This window comes from Amphibalanus amphitrite, unplaced genomic scaffold, assembly GCF_019059575.1.
Source record: "Amphibalanus amphitrite isolate SeventyFive unplaced genomic scaffold, NRLGWU_Aamphi_draft 000303F_arrow, whole genome shotgun sequence".
NCBI lineage: Eukaryota > Metazoa > Arthropoda > Thecostraca > Balanomorpha > Balanidae > Amphibalanus > Amphibalanus amphitrite.
The window spans coordinates 151,787-174,834 of record NW_024881798.1 but is presented as its reverse complement, the minus strand read 5'-3'; positions in this window follow the sequence as shown (position 1 = coordinate 174,834).

Below are 23,048 nucleotides of genomic sequence, written 5' to 3'. Positions count from 1 at the left end.
ATCCCCAGGAACCTCCGCAGCTGGGACTGCGTGGTCGGCTCTGGGAAGTTCCTGATGGCTTCGACTCGTCCAGGCAGCGGGCGGACGCCGTCGGCGTCCACCGAGTGGCCGAGGAACACCACCTGCTGCTGACCCAGGACGCACTTGTGCCTGTTGACGACGACGCCGTAGGTGTTGAGGCGCTGAAGTACGTGGTCCAGGAGCTGCAGGTGGTGTTCGGCAGTCGGGCTGGCAAGCAGGATGTCGTCGAGGTAAACGAAGCAGCCCGGTATGCCGCGGAGGACCTCATCCATGAAACGCTGGAAGGTCTGTCCAGCGTTCCTGAGGCCGAATGGCATCCGGACGCATTCGTAGAGGCCGAACGGTGTAGTTATGGCGGTCTTGGCGACGTCGGCAGGTTCCACGGGTATCTGGTGAAACGCCTTCACCAAGTCGATCGTGCTGAAGACGGCACACCCGTGCAGGTCGGCCGAGAAGTCTCGCAGGTAGGGAAGCGGGTACCGGTCCGGCAGAGTGCGGGCGTTCAGCGCCCTGTAGTCCCCACAGGGGCGCCACTCGCCGGGAGACTTCTTGGGCGCCATGTGGAGAGGCGAGGCCCAGCTGCTGCTGGACGGGCGGATGGTGCCCTGCCGTAGCATCTTGTCGAATTCTGTTTTGGCGATGTGTGTCCGGTCTGGTCGCAGTCGCCGTGGCCGCTGGTGCACTGGCGGCCCGGTGGTGACGATATGGTGTGTCACACTGTGCTTGACTGGTGCCGGGCCGGGCGCTGGCGATGTTACGTCCGGGTAGCGGGCGAGGACGGCGGCATAGCGAGCAGCAGCCTGCTCGTGGATGAGGCGCACGCCGATGGAGCACAGTCGTGACCGCTGGGCGCTGGCGCACACGGTGCCGTCTCGCAGGAGGCGTTGGCTGGCGACGTCGACGACGAGCTGGTGTGCGGCCAAGAAATCGGTGCCCAGGATCGGTGTGGTGACATCGGTGACAAAAAATCGGTGCTTCAGGCTGTGATGGCGGCTTAACGTGACGTCCAGCAGACAGGTGCCGTAGACGGCGATTGGCGAGCCGTTTGCCGCGACGAGCTGCTGGCCGGCAGGAGCAGGGGTCAGCGTGGACTTCTTGGGCAGGCAGCGGCGTGGCAGCACGCTGACCTGCGCTCCGGTGTCAATCAGAAATTGATGATTGGTCTTCGTGTCCCGCACGAAGAGGAGCGGCGCGGCGGTGGGAAGTGCGCCCGCGCATTGCGCCAAGAGCGCGGGGCCGCCTAGTTTTCCGCCCAACTGCATGGCGATTCGCAGCGGCGTGCCCTGCTGCCGAACCGCTGATGGTACCAGCAGAGGTCGTCTTCGTTCGTCGGCGTCGGAGAGCGCGCTGGTGTCGGCGGCCGTGATGAGCTAGGCGCCCGTCGTCGGCGGGATTGGCTCCGGCCACGATCCCGTCGGAGCGCGTCTTGTAGGCGCCGGTTGCTGGCCTCGAGGCCTCGGTGGCTGGCCTGGAGGCTGTCCATCTTGGCGACTAAGGTCGCTACGACGGCCTCTAGTCCGGCTGAAGGTTGAGCCGGTGCCGGTGTCGCAGGCTGCGGCGGCGGGGCGGTGACGACCGCTACCCTCGGGTCCGGTCCGCTGGCGTCCAGGTATCGGTCTGCCGCTTCTGCCAGCGCGTCCAGTGCGCTGTCGGCCGGCAGTAGGGCCAGGGCAGCGCGGACGGGCTGCGGCAGACGTTGTTTGAAGAGTGTCCGGAACAGCTCCGTGTCCACGGGAGCGTCCCCGGCGGCGGCCAGCTCGTTCCTCATGGAACGGAGGAGCGCCGTCGGCTTTTGGTCGCCGAGCTGCTGTCGGCTGAGTAGCGACTGCAGCCTGTCGGCCCGGGATTGCGCAAGGCGAGACTTCAGCGCGTCGCACAGGGCGGTGAATGACCTTGATGTTCTTATCACGTCCTTGACCTGGACGGCGATAGTCGCTGGCAGGTTGGCGACTAGAAGTTTGTACCGGAGCTCGTCGGAGCTTACGCCGCTGATGTCGAACGCGCATTCGACCTGTAGGAGCCATAGATCGGGCTCTTCTGGCGTGTATGGCGGCAGGCGGAACGAAGCTAGCGGCCGTTGAGCGGTCTCAGCTGGAGGCCCGTTGGACACCGTCGCGGGAGGGGCGCCACGCGGTGCTGCGTTGTCCAACTCCGTGGCGTCCGGCATGACTGGGTTGGAGAATCACGTCGGGGTCACCAGTGTAATTCTACGGACGGCCTGCTGATCTGTGCAATCTATGGAATCTGTGTCAGCAATCTAAAGAAGGGCCGTCCGTGAATACAACAGCGGGCAGAGCCTGGCGGCGCGGACTGGTGTGACTCCCGTTACGCTCGCCTGGAGCGCCCGAATCGCTGCGGCACTTGCGGTGCGGCGAGCGGTATCGGTGGGTGTCAGCAGAACGCTGTTGGGCCCGGCAGACTGGCGGTAGCCGAGCACTCGCTCTTAGGAGAGCGTCTGGACTGGCAGGCGTGTCCGCTAAGACAGCCTGAGCCAGAGCCAGTGGCAAGGTCCGTGTCAGTATACCGGGTCCGACCAGGGGTACCGGCGTGGCTACAATCAGAGGCGTCTTTAAGGGCGTGTTGCCCACCTCGCTCGACCGTAGCTCGGTGCGACCTTGAAGGTCGGTTGTGCGTGTGTCTCTCCGTCGTCAGCCTTCAGCCTCCTCCGTCTTCCTTTCGCCTCTCTTCTTCAAAGTCCTGCTCCAGTTAGAAGTCGAATGTATTTGCACACAATTGGGCGACCATTGTACTAACAGTACCAAGTGGTAACGAATAGTGCGCATGCGCTATCATGTAGAACGGTGCACAGTTCCTGGAGGTCCACACGCGCAGTGGCGGACACATTAGGTACAGAGAATATATACACGATACAAACATATGACAACAAACATACACAAACAAACATAACATATGTACACTACGCGATCGGGCACAGCTCGTCACAGTGTAAACTGTGGAGAGATAGTCCCAGTTTACAGTCATCCGATCGTGGTGATCGGGAAACGTGTTCCTTTCCGAGCACTCGTCAGCCACCAGGGCTCTTCATGTCGCCCTCGCTTCCTCGTCTTCCGTCTTCCTCCAAAGCCTTGGTTTGATGAGTAGAAGAGTGTGTATTTACCAATTTCAGATTTTACTAATGTACAGCACACACGGACGTTAGACGGTATACTAAAACTACGCGCATGCGCTAGACGGTCTATCTAGTAACGTGAGACATGCGCAGCGTGTGTGCGCGGATATACGAGTATACATAAGCAATGTCGCACCGACACATGCGCAGCAGGTGTGCGCGGCTGTAGGGAACTCCTACACTACCCCCTCCCTAGACGGGTCGCGAACGTGACGCGTCGAGATCGCTGTGGGGATCGAACGTCGCGATCGGTGCGAGAGCGCAAGATAGATCGCGGTGGAGCTGGTCCCGGTGCTGCTGCTCTTGGAGATGGTTGTTCTGCAGGCGGCGTGTCTTGTGGCAGCATCAGCTCCAGGCCGTCCGACCGGGCAGCTGATGGTGGCAGAGTCGCAGAGGCAGGAGACTGCTGCGCAGGTAGGTGTGGCGTCTCTTCCGGAGACGCAGGCTCGCAGTGGTCGATGTTGCTGGTTGGTGCGCTGGCGGCCACCGGCTGCTTGTTGGGTGGAGCTGGCGTCGGCGTCGGTCGCTTCGGTAGGTTGCCGCGAGGAGATGCGCTGAGTGAGGCGTCAGCGTCGATCCGTTGCTGTTTGGCAGTCTTCGTGTTCCGCACGAAGAGAAGTGTTGCGGCAGATGCTTTCGACCGGCTGCACGGAGGCTCGCAGCGGCGGGCCTTGTTGCCGAAACGCTGGTGGTACCAGCAAACAGAGCTGTCTGGGTACGTCGGCGTCGGAGGGCGTGACGGGCGAGGCGTCTGACGGCTGCGATGTCGACCTTTGTTGCGGTGGGAGAAACTGCACGGCGCTTTGCAGCGACGCGCTCTGGCACCGAAGCGCTGGTGGTACCAGCAGATCTCGTAGGTTGACGGATGCGCTGGCTTTAGAGGGCGGTTTTCATGGCGTCGTTGATGCTGGCTTCGGCCAAGTTGCGATGCTGCGCCTTTGAGTCGACGCTGGGTGGCCTCCATTTGCTGTACTCGGACGATGAGGGTCGCGATGGTGGCTAGCAGGGCTGTGAGCCGACCTGCTGCCTCGGGTTCGGGTGCCGGCGAGCTGAAGCTGGTTGCGGGAGGAGCGGTGTGCTGCCGGGTGGCTTCGCTCGACTCCATGGTGTGGTCCACGAGTAGCCCGGATCACGTCGGGGTCACCAGTGTAAACTTAGGGGGAGACGGTCGTCCCAGTTTACAGTCATCCGATCGTGGTGATCGGGAAGCGTGTTCCGTTCCGAGCACTCGGTCAGCCACCAGGGCTCTTCATGTCGCCCTCGCTTCCTCGTCTTCCGTCTTCCTCCAAAGCCTTGGTTTGATGAGTAGAAGAGTGTGTATTTACCAATTTCAGATTTTACTAATGTACAGCACACACGGACGTTAGACGGTATACTAAAACTACGCGCATGCGCTAGACGGTCTATCTAGTAACGTGAGACATGCGCAGCGTGTGTGCGCGGATATACGAGTATACATAAGCAATGTCGCACCGACACATGCGCAGCAGGTGTGCGCGGCTGTAGGGAACTCCTACAACCACTCTAAAATGGCAGTGCTATGATAACATGACTGTGCAAGATAATATGACAGTACCCCATCCCCCTGGCTGCAATATCCGCCTAGAATCCAGCCGAGATCGGCGTTCCATCCGGCACTGCGCCGTCGACTCGCCACATTGCATCACCCGCGGCACGCCGAGACGATCCGTTAAGCGCTACAAATCAACACCCCCGCCACGACCGGTTCGCAGAACGCGTCCGCACGGCCTGGCCCGGTGTCTGGATGCGAGCATTGCCGAGATGACCGGCTCGCCTGCTCCTTGTGAGCATCACAGACGGGCCGAGATGTCCGTCCTTATGTGGCATTCCGTCCTCTAGTTCGTCCTACCCTTCTGTTGTCTCGTCCTCCGTCCACTAGCCTCTCTATCCACTATCTGCCCGCTCTTCCTTATTTCGTGTCATTTCTTGAGCTTTTTTCTCCTCTCGACTGCCCTGTGCACTTCCCACTTGTCCTCCTCTCGTCTTTCTCTCGTCTGCCCGTTCGTCCCTCTGCGTTGCTCTTGTCTCTCTCGTCCGCACACTCGTCCTCCTGTCCTGCTCTCGTCTCTCTCTCTCTCCCTCCCTCCCTCTCTCTCTCTCTCTCTCTCTCTCTCTCTCTCTCTCTCTCTCTCTCTCTCTCTCTCTCTCTCTCTCTCTCTCTCGTCCGTCCTCCCATCCCTCCGTTTATCGTTGCGCCGCTCCAGTGCGGCTCTCCGCTGCCGACACACTAAGGCCGCCGCCGGAAGTAGCACTTCCGGTGCGCCGTCCTGCCCATTGCGCCCATTTCCGGCGGCCGCTCAGCGTGACGCTCTGTTCGATTGGCTCAGATCAGCTGTGTGGGTGGACTGCGTGTCGCAGCAGAGCAGCAGAGTGTCATTGAGGAGGTTAGGTTAGTTTCATAGTCGTTCGCCATCATTTTGTTTTTGTCTGACGTAATGATTGTCACACTCATTATTTCAAATTTTTATATGGAGCAAAGTCATTTCAAATGTCCACGCACGAGCTCGTGAAAAAGCTGATGCATATCGCAAAGCTGGACTATAATTCAGTCAGTGTGTTTGACAATTGACATGGTAAGCACCCGCGCCCCGTAGGGGGGGGGCCGAAACGCCCCCCCTGTCCTTTTCGGTCGATATCTCCTAAACGGCTGGAGATATCACCACCAAACTTTCAGGACCCCTCCGGGCATCAATTTTACACATTGTGACCAAAAATTTTTCCAGAGGCTATGATAGGTTGGCCACAAATGACGTCAGAATGACGTCATTTTCTGTCATTTTCGACCGAAAAAAGACCTTCGCGAGAAGACCTGCCAGGCCTACAGCTTTGAAGATACAGAAAAATGATTAAGACATAAAAGGTGTAGAATTGACAGGGATACAAAACTGCTATCTCGGATTTTTTAAATTTTTGAGTTTTGACCCCCAAAAATCAAAAAAGCATTTTTTATATATTAGCCAAAAAATCCAAAAAGTTTTTTGAGTTTCGAAAAAACGGAATATATGTGATAGTAACTACCGTCTTCTATCTACATACCAAATTTCAGATCGATACCTCGTTTTTTGGCCAAGTTATAGCGAAAAAAACTGTTCAAAAATGATGACGTCAAATTTTCAATCTCATTTTTTGGCACTTCTAGACCTCGTAGAGCAAAACAAAGACCACCATTAGACTCCCCGTGACGAGCTGCATCGAATCGATACCCATATTATGCAAAAATATCAACTTTGAAATTTGACCCAATTTGACCTGACCTTGACCTGACCTTCACCAAAACGTGACCTAGGCTGGCCCCAAAGGCTGCCTAACCCACATAATCGCATTTGTCATGTAAAATGGACCATAAAACATGTATCACACGACACTTTCATATTGTGACCCCCGGTGACCTGACCTCGCTGTGACCTGACCTGGTATCAGTGACCTCAGATAGCAAAGTATATGTTTGACGAACAATGTACCATCGATGGTTTTCAATAAATTACCAATTAACTCGATTTCACAACACATTTCTTGAAATGCCTGTGAACGGTGAAAATCTGACCTTTGACCTGACCTGTGACGTCATCGGTTTGACCTAGGTCAATGAAATTTGGTCACAAGGTAGTTCCCGGGTGGGGCTATCGAACGCCGTGTGAATTTTGAAAATCGGCCGGTAACTTTCCGAGATCTTAGGGGGGGGGGGGCGAAACGGCCCCCCCCCCCCTACGGGTGGTAGGGTCCGCCGGTAGCCCTACGGGGCGCGGGTTAAGCAAGTTGCTCTTTGCTCTTTGCTTGTTCGGAGATAGGTACAGTGAATGAATGCGGCATATGTGGAAGTTAACTTATATCGCTCATTGATGCCTACATCTGATAAAAATGGATGTTTCGTCATCTAATTCGTCTGTTTGTACCTTTATTGTCCATTGAGGTATCTACATAGTGGAAGCAGACAGAGGGTGGGTGAGTGCGTTGGGAAATCTCAGTCGCTTCTATAGATATTTAGTGCCGAGGCCATCTCAGTCACCCTTTAGGATTAAATCCACCCTAAAATGCATTATTTGTAATAGATAAATACACATAATTATAAACAAGTTATTTGTAATTAAGAATGGACAGCAACAGTGATAATGGATGTAATTTATTAGATTGACATTGTGATGCATTTACGTCATATCTGAGACGAGTTATAAGCCACTTGACTCCACAACACAGTTTTTTTTTACAGTGCCGAGATAACAATACCTGAGCTGACAGTTGTGGTACTTATAAGATGAATGATAAAAACTTATGAGTGCATTTCGTACACGTATTTTCCCAGCCGTTATGAGCAATAACAAATATAAGTGTTAGCTACTTGAAAGCAATTAAAAAGTTGCTTTTAATCGTCTGCATAACTTCAGCTGAAGTGGCCAATGAGTTTATGCATTGAAATTGGTAGACCGAAAACTATTCGTGCTTGGCGCCCGCCTGAAATGGTAGTCCAAAAATCAGATTATTCGGCTTAGTAACTAGATGGGATATGGTATTTTTCTGTGTCGCTCGAATTAGTACGACTTACGAGAAGGAATGTGGCCGAACGAGTACGAAGGACACGGCCGCTCAGACAGGTCTGCATGGGTCTCTGACGACCTTTGGCGCACTGCTAGACTGAGGCATATACCTACTTCACTCTCTGCAGGGCGACTGGTGCATATTGTGCCTATACCGCCTTTACCCAGACTGATGCTTTTAGGTTTAAAAAACATGTGTGGCAGAATGAGACGGACGTATGTAACAGACTGAGGTAGACACGCCAATGAGATTGGGGCGTGGGAATGTCCTATCTGATAAAAAGGGACAGACTTTCAGATCAGACGGGGACATACCTACCGGGACATACCTACCTACCCGCCAACTATTGGGCATGCAGCACTCATATCCTGTAGCTGACAAAAGCTGTTGTTGACGGGTGTGATATAGTGGCTGTAATCCGATTCAACTGCTCGCCCCAGCCCTAACACAAAATTTTAATAGATTAGTGCTTAAATTGCAACTCATCTCAAACCATGGTACTTTGAGTAAACTGATTAAAACGATGGCTTCAGCCATTTGCAAGTATTTTGGTGAATAATGCATGCCAATTGCCATTCACTTGTGTCTGAATGTTTCAATAAAGTTATTTTTAAAGCGTTTGGATGATGCCCAGACAGGATGATGTCATGCTCCGTAAATTACCTGACCTCGTCCTCCAAAACCACTCGTCAATCGTAGCTTTTACAAGCGATACTGTCAGAAAAATCTGCACCTCAGGAAATTCCTGGCCAGACATTCTTCACTCACACGTAATGCAGTGACAAAAGAATCTACTAATGTGGGTACACGCTGTCTGGATTTCTGTGTTTTACCTCATTGATGGACTTTGCGCCTATGATTGAAAGATCGATCGGAAATTCACATCGGGAATAAATAACAGTGATGGCATCTTTCACGACGGGTACGGTTTGCATTAGCAGCTTCACAGAGTGATGACCGAAGTATGGGGGCGTTATGATGAGGTAAACGTTTATTTTTATGCCAATTATCCATAATTCGTAATTCGATGCATGTCGTCAACTAATGAAGTCGGTGATGAACGAATACTGGATGCTCTTTATCGATATATCCTGCAACTACATAAAGTTGCTATCTTGACTTTGACCGAGAGTGGCGCAATTGGGTTGATTTTTTTATTATGCAGTGAGCGCTAAGCAATGAAGAAGTTTGACAAACTGTAGTTCCTGGGTTCGTGACGAAAGTCTGACGATGCAAGTATTTGACAAGATTTTTAGCATTTTCCAAAAGACACATTTTTATTACATGTAGCACTGAATGTGGTCATGACAGGATCATGTTAAACATTAAAATACCACTTAACATCTAACATCTTCTGAGAGCATATAATAGCCATGAAATTCATTCACTTTTTAATCTATTTTTGCATTCAAATGATGCATCATGACGGCCTTATTGATGATTCGGGGAATTTTTCATCAATTTATTATGGCTGACATCCCGCTGAGGTCATATGAAGTTCCCAAGGGCTGATAACTAACTTGCGTGACCAACAAGAGATTTGCTTATCCATAAGGTACAGGCAAGAGGTATCTGGCGTCTCCGTTACAGACTGTTAAATTATGATTAAATGAGGGCTGGCCGAACCTGACGCCGTGAAAACGGAAATCATTCGAATTTCGAATCCAAGCGCCCCATATTGTCCGGAGTTTTCTGGTCGCGCGGTTTAAGGAATTCGACGCATTTTGGGTGATGGGTTGACATAGGTTGTGTGACCTCATAAATCTATATATTCAAAACATTGCAGTGTAATTATAATGCAATACATGCCAAAAGTAGCGCTGTCACAAACGAAATTATGTAATGGGAGCTTGTGGATGTAATACAAGCTCCCTGCTTATTGGTTATTCTAATGTATTTAGGGTTTTCAGAGTCCCCTCATCCGCACCTAAAAAATAATGTAATTGCATCTCACTACTCAACCAGCCTTGCAACATTGTACACGTAATGCGCATGATATCTTTCCCAGCTCACAAGTCGCTGATCCCATAGGCTGATGAGACGGCAGTAGCTTTTCTTGATCGGCTGTTTGACAGCGGGCTTTCCCTGTGGGATTTTTCGCCGCCATCGAATAAGTGTCGAGTAAAGATGGGTGGAGTCGTCTGACGGGGGCTGCCTTTGGGCCGTATTTACCTTGATGCCCACCTCCGCCTATACAGCGGCGATGGGCGAGCCGGCGATAGCCATCACCAGTGACGTCACGGCCACAGCCAGGCGTCTGTCATTGGATAGCATTGGCGAGGCTCTGTCATAACAAATGCCTCAATGGAAATAAATAACCGGCCGCTGATCCTATCTGGCCCCAACCGTCCAAAGGACGGCCACTCGGCCGGCGCCAGGGGTGCAATGAAACCTCGAGCCGCAGCACCGCTTTCGTGTTTCATAAGTGTATGTTTAGGAGCTTGAACCCCGATTATCGTGTCACTTTTAGAGCGGTGAAAGAGAACTAACTGTATTATATTCGGCTTAAAATAACTGGATGCTCGCCCATCAAAACTTTGAAGAGTACCATTCAACTCTTGCGGTAGCCGGCATATCTGGAAAGCCTGGGCAATAGGAACACCGGTGGTTTTGCGGCAGCACAAAACTGAGAAAAGTTATGCTTACTGCACCGTCTATCGGCAGTTGTCTGAGAATGATTTCGAACAAAAGAAAATGGTTGGAAACGGTCGCGATTTCAGGCGATGAAGGGTAGAAGGCGACGAGGTTTAGACATCGTTACAGTCGATTAATTTCATCCTTATTTCTATCACATCACAATTCCTAATGATTATATCTGGGCCCTGGCCGATGATACCAGTCGGGCAGCGCACAAGCTCGCTTTTAAGCATTCACTTTTATCCAATAAGGTCGCGTCGATGATCATTGGGAAAGTCTTGGTCAATAGTCGTGGTAAAACTGGCGCACACAAACTGCCGTATAGACCGTATTGACCGTCTTAAAGAAACTGGGTCTGTACGTTGTACGGTGCACGGTGACTATAAATAGTACGGTGTAGTCTCTCGGCATGCCACGTGAGATAACCTGAACTGATGCTGAGTTAATTTGCAAACTTGTTAATTGTTTACAATTTTAGCCGTGCCTGCCGACACACCCGATGAAAACTTACCCTGCATATATTACGCCTTTTTTGCAGTAGCATAATGCAATGCCGGCTGCTCGTTTTATGATGACTAGAGGTACAGGTTTACGCGATAACTGTATGTTTTGATATGCATGATAAACGGATGCATTAGTTTGGGTGTAGAAACTTGCATTTTTATTGGTATTATTTGTGTAGAACTGGGTAACTGCTTTTAATTGAACTATAAAGTATGATGGTGATGCATGCGAGTTGTTCGAGCCCTTAATAAGTTAGGATGTTACTCAATTCAACCCTACCCTACCCTACCCTACCCTACCCTACCCCTACCCCTAACCTACCCTACCCTACCCCTACCCTATCCTACCCTACCCTATCCTACCCTACCCTACCCCTACCCTACCCTGCCCCTACCTCTACCCCTACACTACCCTACGTTACCATACCCTATCCTACCCTTACACTACCCTACCCTACCCTACCCCTACCCCTACCCCTACCCTACCCTACCCTACCCTACCCTACCCCTACACTACCCTATCCTACCCTTACACTACCCTACCCTACCCTACCCTACCCTACCCTACCATACCCTACCCTACCCTACCCTACCGTTACACTACCCTACCCTTCCCCCTTACACTACCTTACCCTACCCTACCTACCCCTACTCCTACCCTACCCTACCCTACTCCTAACTTACCCTACCCTACCCTACCCTACCCTACCCTACCCTACCATACCATACCCTACCTTACCCTACCCTACCCTACCCTACCCTACCCTTACACTACCCTACCCTACCCTTACCCTACCCTACCCTACCCTACCCCTACCCTACCCTACCCTACCCTACCCCACCCTACCTCTACCCTACCCTACCCTACCCTACCCTACCCTACCCTACCCCTACCCTACAATTCCCTACCCTACCCTACCCTACCCTACCCTACAATCCCCTACCCAACCCTACCCTACCCTACCCTACCCTAACCTACCCTACCCTACCCTACCCTACCCTACCCTACCCTACCCTACCCTACCCTACCCTACACTACCACCGACAGTCCAAGTTTCAGCTAAATCGGCCCAGAAACGGCTGAGATGTTGCAAAAATAAATTAATTGTATTTACTGGCAAATCCTCTTGGCGAGCGGTGCCTTGTGCCGGCCTTCGTTGTCAAAGGTCAATGACCTGCCGGCCCACTCAGTTTTTAAGCGAACAACTGAGCCTAAAGCACGTGCCCTCTGCTCGGCGCCGGTCGCGGCCCCACCACGTGCACACCGCTGAACCAACCTCCTCGAAAATTTAATACGACAAATGAGTGCACGCGTCCGACTTGCAGTGAAAATTTCACCCCCGTTGCCCTTACCGTTCCCGAGCAATAGCGTGTTTTTGCCGATTCTAATGTTAACCCTATGGGCGCGCGAGCACGCGCCGCGGGCGCACCCCCGGCCGCATCATGTCCAAAAGTTAATACGACCTACGTGTAAAGGTGGCCCACATCGCTGTAAAATTTCACGGCCGTAGGTCAACAGACGCCGCCGCAATAAGCGCTACAAAGTGACTACGTCGCACACGGCGTGGGCGGCGGCGGGGTACTTTTTAGGATTTATAATATAGACTAGAGGTACAGGTTTGCGCGATAACTGTATGTTTTGATTAATTATATGTGACGGATGCATTAGTTTGGGTGAGTAGCTTGTATTTTAGCTGTATTATTTGGGTAGATTTGGGTAGCTGTTTTTAATATAATAGCGATAGTTGCGGAGTGTCCAAGTCTTTTGTATGTTAGGCCCTTTTTTAACTCAACCCTACCCCTACCCTACCCCTACCCTACCCTACCCTACCCCTACCCTACTCCTACACTACACTACACTACACTACACTACACTACACTACACTACACTACACTACCCTACCCTACCCTACCCTACCCTACCCTACCCTACCCTACCCTACCCTACCCTACCCTAGGCCCTTTTTTAACTCAACCCTACCCCTACCCTACCCCTACCCTACCCTACCCTACCCTACCCTACCCTACCCTACCCTACCACTACCCCTACCCTACTCCTACACTACACTACACTACACTACACTACACTACACTACACTACACTACACTACACTACACTACACTACACTACACTACACTACACTGCACTACCCTACCCTACCCTACCCTACCCTACCCTACCCTACCCTACACTACCAGCGACAGTCCAAGTTTCAGCTAAATCGGCCCAGAAACGGCTGAGATATTGCAAAAACAAATTAATTGTATTTACTGGCGAATCCTCTTGGCGAGCGGTGCCTTGTGTCGGCCTTCGTTGTCAAAGGTCAATGACCTGCCGGCCCACTCAGTTTAAGCGAACAACTGAGCCTAAAGCACGTGCCCTCTGCTCGGCGCCGGTCGCGGCCCCACCACGTGCACACCGCTGAACCCACCACCTCGAAAATTTAATACGACGAATGAGTGCACGCGTCCGACTTGCAGCGAAAATTTCACCCCCGTAGCCCTCACCGTTCCCGAGCAATAGCGTGTTTTTGCCTATTCTAATGCTAACCCTATGGCGCACTCGAGCACGCGCCACGGGCGCACCCCCGGCCACATCATGTCCAAAATTTAATACGACCTACGTGTAAAGATGGCCCACATCGCTGTAAAATTTCACGGCCGTAGGTCAACAGACGCCGCCGCAATAAGCGCTACAAAGTGACTACGTCGCACACGGCGGGGTACTTTTTAGGATTTATAATATAGACTAGAGGGACAGCATTACGCGCAGCGTAAAGAGGGACAGCATTAAGCGCAGCGTAATAAACCAAGTTTCATTGCAATCGGCCCAGTAGCGGCCGAGTTATGGCCAGAATAAATTTGGCGTCTCCTCCTGGCCGGCGGTGCCCTGTTCCGGTATTCATTGCCAAAGGTCAGTGACCTTCCGGCTCTGATTTCACCCAGTTTTGGAAGCGAAGAAACTGAGGATAATGCGCGTGCTCTCTGATCGGCGCCGGCCGCGGCCCAAAATCCCGCAAAGATGCGCCCGCCACGTGCAAGCCACCGAACCCACCCCCACCAAAATTTAATACAACAAACAGATGCACGCGTCCGACTTACGTCGAAAATTTCACCCCCGTAGCCCGCACCGTTCCAGAGCAATAGCCCGCCAAGCGTGACTGACGCGTCACATACATACGTACATACATACATACATACATACGGACGTTTTGATTTTTATATATGGGACTAGAGGGACAGCATTACGCGCAGCGTAATAAATCAAGTTTCAATAAAATCGGCCCAGTAGCGGCCGAGTTATTGCTAGAATAAATTCAGCGTCTCCTCCTGGCCGGCGGTGCTCTGTTCCGGTATTCATTGCCAAAGGTCAGTGACCTGCCGGCTCTGATTTGGCTCAGTTTTGGAAGCGAAGAAACTGAGGATAATGCGCGTGCTCTCTGATCGGCGACGGCCGCGGCCCAAAATCCCGCAAAGATGCGCCCGCCACGTGCAAACCGCCGAGCGCACCCCCACCAAAATTTAATACGACAAACAGATGCACGCGTCTGACTTATGTCCAAAATTTCACCCCCGTAGCCCGCACCGTTCCACAGCAATAGCCCTTAAAGCGTGACTGACGCGTTACATACATACATACGGACATTTTGATTTTTATATAAGTGAACTAGAGGGACAGCATTACGCGCAGCGTAATGGACCAATTTTCTTTAAAATCGGTCCAGTAGCGGCCGAGTTATGGCCAGAATAAATTTGGCGTCTCCTCTGGCCGGCGGTGCTCTGTTCCGGTATTCATTGCCAAAGGTCAGTGACCTTCCGGCTCTGATTTCCCTCAGTTTTGAAAGCGAAGAAACTGCGCCTAAGGCGCGTGCCGTCTGCTCAAAACCGGCCGCGGCCCAAAATGCCGCAAAGATGCGCCCGCCACGTGCAAACCACCGCACCCACCTCTTTCAAAATTCAATACAACAAACAGATGCACGCGTCCGACTTGCGTCGAAAATTTCACCCCCGTAGCCCGCACCGTTCCGGAGCAATAGCCCGCCAAGCGTGACTGACGCGTTACATACATACATACATACATACGTACAGACATTTTGATTTTTATATATGTAAACTAGAGGGACAGCATTACGCGCAGCGTAAAGAGGGACAGCATTACGCGCAGCGTAATGAATCAATTTTTAATAAAATCGGCCCAGTAGCGGCCGAGTTATGACCAGAATAAATTTGGCGTCTCCTCTTGGCCGGCGGTGCTCTGTTCCGGTATTCATTGCCAAAGGTCAACGACCTCCGACTCTGTTTTCCCTCATTTTCGCAGCGAACAATCTGAGCCTAAGGCGCGTGCTCTCTGCTCGGCGCCGGCCGCGGCCCAAAATCCCGCAAAGATGCGCCCGCCACGTGCAAACCACCGAACCCACCTACACCAAAATTTAATACGACAAACAGATGCACGCGTCCGACTTGCGCCCAAAATTCCACCCCCGTAGCCCGCACCGTTCCGGGGCAATAGCCCGCCAAGCGTGACTGACGCGTTACATACATACATACGGACATTTTGATTTTTATATATGTAAATGAATGCAACGCATAGGGTAGTGTGGGGTAATTTGAACATATTTTTACGTCTTCTCCGTTGTGCCAAATTCCAGCTCAACCCTGTATGAAGAAAAACTGTTTCAGTAGCGCATGTGTCACTTGCTTTTACCATGCAAGCCTCATTTTTGGACGAGCCGAGCATACCTTGAATAGCATAGCCTCACTTCTCCACCAAGTCACGGTGTGTTCAAATCGCCCCACCGTGGGGTAATTTGAACATACTGCCTTTACCTGCCATGAAAAACGATAGTCTCGCCAAGCACCGATGCTGTTTGACCCATAAACGAATAGGCAGAGCAATTCTAAACATACCTTCATTTGAAAAATCAACACAACAACAAAAATAACAGTTGCAGAGTATCAATATCTGCCAGGGCCTCCTCTAAGGATTTTTCACTGGGTGGGCAAAATTTTTCGCCGCTCCCCTGCCCAAGGGCAGATCCAGTCACTTGTTTTGGGGTGCAACCATTTTCACCTGCGACTGGGGGGGGGGGGGCGGGTTAAGGCCTATGTCACTTTCACAGTCAACCAACTGTGCCATTTATAGTTTAACGTTTGTCGTGTGTGATATGGTATTTCGTGTGTATTTCACCGTATAGGTATGCCTATTGTTTACATTAGTGATATCAATAACGGAAAATCAGGATACCGATACCAAACCAAATGCCAACCAAAACCATGAAAAATACCGAAACCAAACCAACTTGGGAACATGAGGGAAATACCAACTTTTTACCGAATTCGTATCTTCTTATACATTAGCCGGATTCGTAACACCAACAAAATACCAACAACATTAGGATCAAAATACCAAATACCAAGTTGGTATCAGTTTGGTATCGGTATACCAAAAAGTTGGTATCCGATTGACATCTCTAGTCTACATACATTTAAAATTTTAAGAAGACTGCAAAAGTGCAGAGTTAAACTTACTATGATTGCTCCTTGAACCAGAAATCAAATAGGTAGGTGATGCTCGCTGCCTCTTTTTAGGAGGCATGGTCAGCTTACTCTTGGCGCGTTCTCTTGATCTAAATACGGCTTTTATTGACCTTAATCTACTTGTAATACATCCTTGGCCTTGTAGCGCGCTATACCCTGCTGGCCCATGCCGGTCTTTGAGGGTCCCACACTGACCTCTGAGGCCCCATGCTGGCCTGTAAAGGCCTCTGAGGGCCCCGCACTGGATTCTGAAGACCCGATGCCGGCCTTTAACCATCCCCTGTATTGGTGTTTTTCCAGCCGCGAACGTAGGTACTCGTATAGGGGGGGGGGGGGGGGGCGTTGGACCTCCCTTGCCGTTTCGCCCCTGATCGAGCTAGAGCTTCGCGGAAAAAAAAAAACAAGCGTGCTGCCCGTGACGAGAGGAAGCCGATGATACCCAATAGGTCCTAGGTCATCGGGTGACCTTCCAGGTCAGGTCAATGACCCGAAAACCGGGAAAATCGGGACCTGTTAGAAAGTCGTAAAGTGTGGCTGCTATGTGGTTTTCCGGGGTGCTGATCACGAATATCGTGTTAGTTTTGATCAGAGATGATGTTTTAAGCATTTAGACCAGGTCGGGTCAGGTCAGGTCAGGTCAACCGGTAGGGGTTGTGACGGGTATTCGTATTACGTGTCAACCGCCTCTGACAGCTTCGTAACATGTTACGAAGGCACCAAAACTACTTCGTAAATGTTCAAATGGTTGCTAAATTCGAATTCAGCTAAAAAACTAGCCTAGAACATGAAAAAACTCGAAAAAGTGAACCGAGGTCACCCGAGGTCACCAAAGGTCAATGACGTGACCTGACCTTCAGGTGACCTTGACAACCACCCTTATGTATGGGAGCAACATCAAATCACATGTTTGAACGTTTGAAATCACGAAAAGCTTGCAAACGCGCGGCTAATGCGAGCCGACATACGCCGAATCGCGATTTCGGCCAAACATGGTCACGGAAAAGAGGTCACAGGTCGCGAGTTATTCGCAAAAAACCGAGGGGGGTCCGTTCGACTCCCCCCTATACGGGCGAGGGTTACCCCCCCGAGTTGAAGGGGGGGGGCGTTAAACGCCCCCACTTTTTTCGCAGGACCATAGCAAAAAAAAAAAAAAAAACGGCGCGCCGCAGGCACGCCAAGTTTTGGGTGCCTCTAGGGAATTGTTTGACGTTTATTGTGACAAAATTTCAAAAAAAAATCGTCCGGAAATTTTTTGAGATATCGAGGTTTCAGTGACGTCATGATTTCTTGGTTTTCGACCAAACACGTTATATGTTCAAAAAATCATATAAAATCACAGAATAGACATACAGACATGCCGTAAACGCCATTAGACTGCCAATACCATGAACAATCAAATGGCTATCTTCGATTATTGATTATCGTTCCGCATTTTCCAAAATCTTGAACTGAATCTTGGCAATTTCTCATGACTACTTCACGACCATGATACATGCATTTCTTAATTTTAACTTTTTGACCCAAACACGTACACATATGATAAAATGAATGTTACCATCGTGTTCTACGCCACAAATTACCCATAAAACATGTGTCACAGGCTGCGAATATCAGTTTTGATTTTCGGGGATATGTGTCTACCCGGTTGACTTGACCTTGACCCTGACCTATGCTTGACTGACCCCTACATGGAGCTGACACTCTTGTAGGCCTTATATGATGGATTGTGCACCGTTTTGACAGAGTTTATGACGGGAGGCGCCCGTTGTGAAGTCCTGAAGTCCATGCTACTGAAAGTCCGATTTCAGGTGTTTGACGTGACCTTGACCCGACCTGTGACCTCAAAATTCAACTTTAAAGTACTCATCTGAAGCGTCTCGTCGCGTTCTTTCGTTTGCCGCCTCGTTCGTTTCGCTGTGCCTATTGGTTCTCGAGTTATCGGCTGAGGGCGTTTAACGCCCCCCCCCCCCCAGCAAACGGTGGGTGGCGAAATACCCCAGCAACTGCCGGGTTAAGGACCTGCATCGGCTCTGAGGGCTCAACTTGGCCTTTTCTGGACTCTGGGGTCCAACACCAGCCCAAGCCTGTCTTTTAGGGTGCCACACTGACCCCTGAGGGTCCCATCCTTGCCTCAAGGACCCGCATTAGCCTTTGAGAGCCTAAGTCGGCCTCTGATGGCCTCAAACTGCCATTTTCAGGCCCTGTACTGGTCTCTGAGGGCCTTAAACTGGCCTCTGAGGGCACAAACCGACCTCTTAAGGTCCCACACCGGTTGCTGATGGCCCATTTTCTGCCTCTGAGATCCAAGACTGACCCTTTCGTGCCTCTGAGGGCCCCGTACTGGCTTCTGAAGGATCGATGCCGGTCTCTGAGGACCAATGTCAGTCTTATAAGGGCCTCACACTGATATCTGAGGCCCACATTTGCCTCTGATGGCTCCAAATTGAGGCCCTATTTAGTCTTCAATCAGCCTATAAGGTCTCTGATGGCCCTATTTTGTTGTCTGGCTGGGGACCCATGGCTTACACCTTTAGGCGTCACGCACTGGCCTCTGAGAGCCCACATCGGCCTCTGGGGTTCCATACGGGCCTTTGAGGCCGCTATGGCCATGGGCCCCTGTAAGCTAGCACCGCCCCCCCCCCTCCGAGGGTTGGCAAAGTTGCCAAGTTGCCCCCACCCCCAAACGCCAAGTCTGCTACCGCCCCTGCATTCAGATGCATCCATTGTAAAAAATAACTTGCACTGCAGTGATTGGGGGCTGGGGCACTGGCTGCTAGCAAGTTTTTTTTTCCGGGAAACCGAAGTGGTAGTTCCTACCGGACGTCTGACCGGACCTTTATTTTTGCATTTGCTTCTGGGTGGGCAAATCAACGCCACTGGGTGGGCAATTGTGGTGACTGGGTAGGCATTTGCCCACCCAGTGGGTATGTTAGAGGAGGCCCTGATATCTGCACGCTGCACACCGGTCAGTTGACAGAATTCACCTCTCTTCAATTAAAGGGAGATAATGACCTTTTTCCACAAAATCTGAGTTAGGACCATTTTCTGACAAAACACAACAAGTTATAATGTAAATTAAAACCATTTTGCTCAATTCGGTACCTTGCCGCAAATATCTCAACTTGAAGTCACGTTAGCGGGGAGCGCTGAAAATGACCGTTGAATAAGTACTTACATCACTTTTTGGTACTTGCATGTAATTTTGTAAAATGAGCGTATTCCTTACATTTGATCTTCATCACATCTAGTTAGTTAATGGTCGTCTATAGTGCCTTCAAAAGATATTCATGGTTTGGGGGTGGGTGGTTTATGTCTAAATTTACGCAACTATTTTTCCTGTTCATCATCTGACGCCATATGCTGCTATTTTAGTAGCAACGACTCAATTTTGAATCGGTCCCGCCGACTGCACAATAAAAGAAGATAGATACAACACTTTTGCGGCATCACTGAAAAACTTATGCAGTACTGTTATCAAAATTCTCATAACACCGTTCGACAAACCTGAAGTCTTTTTGAAATAAATATGCTTGTATTTTTCGCTTCAGGCTCTGACGCCAAAATAATGAATTTCGTAGTCGCAATCGCAAGATTTGGCTGCGTTTCTGGCGCATGCCGTTCATTTGTGGCGCAAAATAATACTTGGAAACAAAGAAGAGTAGGCACTATGTACCCCCGAATTAGAATCTAATTAATTCTAAACCGAATTAACTCTAATTCAAATTAGAATCCTTACAACCAAGCAACGACAAAGGCGATAACATAAACAAAAACCCAAGCGTCGCTGTTTGGAACAAAAGCGCCATATACTGCGACTTTTTTATAGAGAAGGACAACGCATTTCGGTGGGTGTTACAAGTACTGCAAGTACTGCTTCTTTTTTGCAAAAATAAAAACCTTTTTCACATACGAAAATGTGCTAGGAAATTTTCATATTTTATAGAAACTACAGTAGGGGAGAGTGGGGCAAAGCGGCCACCCTAACGTTTCTAACGATGCCGACGCTTGATTTTTAAACTTGGAAAGATTCTTTCTATACCAATGTGATCCCTATTAAATTGTCTTTTATTCCAACTGCGTTTCATTTCCAAAGGCGTTCACATATGGGAGATATTGACAAAACTTTAAACCTATAGCATATTGGCCACTTTGCCCCATCCCTGAGGCAAAGCGGCCACTGGCGACTTCTCAAGTCCCGATATGAGAAACAGAATAGTTGCCTCATGCACGACTAGGGTATTTGATGGTGACAAGGTTTAAGGGAAGATGGATGTTTACTTTGTTATCTTCCCACCTATTGCTAAACAAAGAAAGAATTTCCTTCGAAAAAACATTTAATTGCATAATTTGGTAACTCATGTAACCGAAAAGTGGCCAAGATGAATGCATGACGACACATTTGAATATAAATAATGTTTTTATCCAGATGGAAACAACTTATGGCCAATTGGGGGCTGGCCACTTTGCCCTGGCCGCTTTGCCCTGGCCGCTTTGCCCCGCGCATACCGTCCGAGACAAAAATATTCCAGCTCAGCTATTAGTGGGGTAAAAAGCATTAAAATTGGTAGAAGGCATGTACGATGACCCCGCAATGCATGGACAAAAATGCTTATAAAAATTCCAAACGGTTATGGAATAAAATAACATTTAAAAATTGTAAACATAATTGGTAACCTGGCAAGAAATGCTTTTCCGTGTTTCACAGAACAATGGCGATGGGCCTGAAACCCCGGTCTGGCTCATTCGAACGACCGCAAAGAGAAGTATGATTGGAAATCATAAATTGGAACTGACGCCAGCTGTGGAGGGCTAAAACGATGGATGGCCGCTTTGCCCCGGGGCCCGGGTGGCCGCTTTGCCCCACTCTCCCCTAGAAATAGTATAGATGTCGAGTAATTTTTATTTAAGAAAAAAGAAAGCTCATTATCTCCCTTTAACAGAACGTCTATCATCTCCGTTCGATAAAAACTCTACCAAACCTTACTTCAACTGTTATAGTGGTGCCAATCGGAACCTGGACATTCGGAGTTCCGATTCTTTACCATGTCCAATTCGGCATTGATTGCACAAAGGTATAGTAGTCTGGACAACATTGGACGATGGCCTGCCGCACTTAAGCATTTTTGTCAAGTAGGTAATCGTGCGTAGCATTGATTGGCGAATGGAAGGCTTGTTAAGCTCTCAATATAATGAACACATTTTTTGGCTAGCAAAATTACATGATAAGCAACATAAGTGACGGTTTTGAGTGTTGATAGCTGCATAATTTTCGGACATATTTGGACAAATAGTTGACTTTAACATTTTTGGACCGAAAATTAACGAAAATGCCGGACATTAGACGGATATTAAACGTAAATTTTCAAAAACTGGCATCACTTATCTGCTAATGCTTTTGGTCGAAAATATTGGCAAAAAAATGGAGCGTTTTTTTTCGGAGCTATCCCTGTCTTCATTGAAATTCTCACACTATGTTTAAATTACCCCACGCTAAAAGTTATTTTGCAATTTTTTTTTTAAAACAGGGTTCAAAAGCAAGTTTCTTGGATTGAAGGCACTGATTAGATCATTGAACAACAAAAGCCGTTGCGTATTAGGCGCTAGCAATACTAGATTTGGCGCTGCAATGAAGTTTCAATGACGTGTTAGGCGTCTATCCTTGCGAAATTGATTTTTTACACTGTGCGTCAACATCTTCATTCCCTGAAACTTTAAACCCCGTTCATATGATAGCCCTTTTAGTTACGATAATTTCTCACATTGGTCTTATTGTCATGCCACTTATGGATTTTCCGTAATTTTGTGTTATTCACACTATGTTCAAATTGCCCCACATGCTCAAATTACCCTACCCTACCCTACTTCGCAAAGAAAAGAACACAAAATAATTTTCGAGTTCTTTTTTTTACTTTTCATCGTACCTACGCCACATATCTCTGAATCAACAATTTATGATGAAACTCATTGCAGCGGTGCGCGTTTGAAGGTCCGTTTAGTCCACCGTATACGTGACTGCTGCCTGCAGCCATTTACCACGCCATTCCGACCGTCGCCCTCAGTAGCATCCCGTGTCAGGTGCAGCCACACCCACACCCGACCCCGTCGCCGGCGGCCAGCACAGAGCGCACGTGACGTCCTGCACGCGGCGCACGTGACACCCTACACGTGGCGGCCGGTCCATTCATCCCGGCCGCCGCCGCCGTCTATTTTTGCGCGCGCCGCCGGCCGCCGTACGCGCCGCCGCGTTTCTCACGACTCTCGGCTTTCGGCCGGAAACGGGCGCGTCCGGTTCGCGCGGCGGCATCCGGCGCCGGGCGGGGGCGGGGGCGGGGGCGGCGCCACCTGCCCCTCGACCAGGAGCCCGAGCGCTTTTCTCACGAGACGCATCCTGTCGAGAAGCAGCGGGGCGCGACAAGTGCTCCCCGCCCCCGCCGGCTCGCGAGGGGCCGACGAGAGGGGACAGGCAGGAATGGGGCGACGGAACGACCCGACCGAAATAAATAGACGGGATCCTGCGCTAGCTAGGGTATGACAGATGCAACAGGACAACGTTGGGGATTTCGAGAGTAATCCTCGACAAAGGTTACAAATTCATTCATTCATTTGCGTTCAATTACTTTAATTGATAACTATATTTAAGTTCATTCGACTACGACGTGAAACTG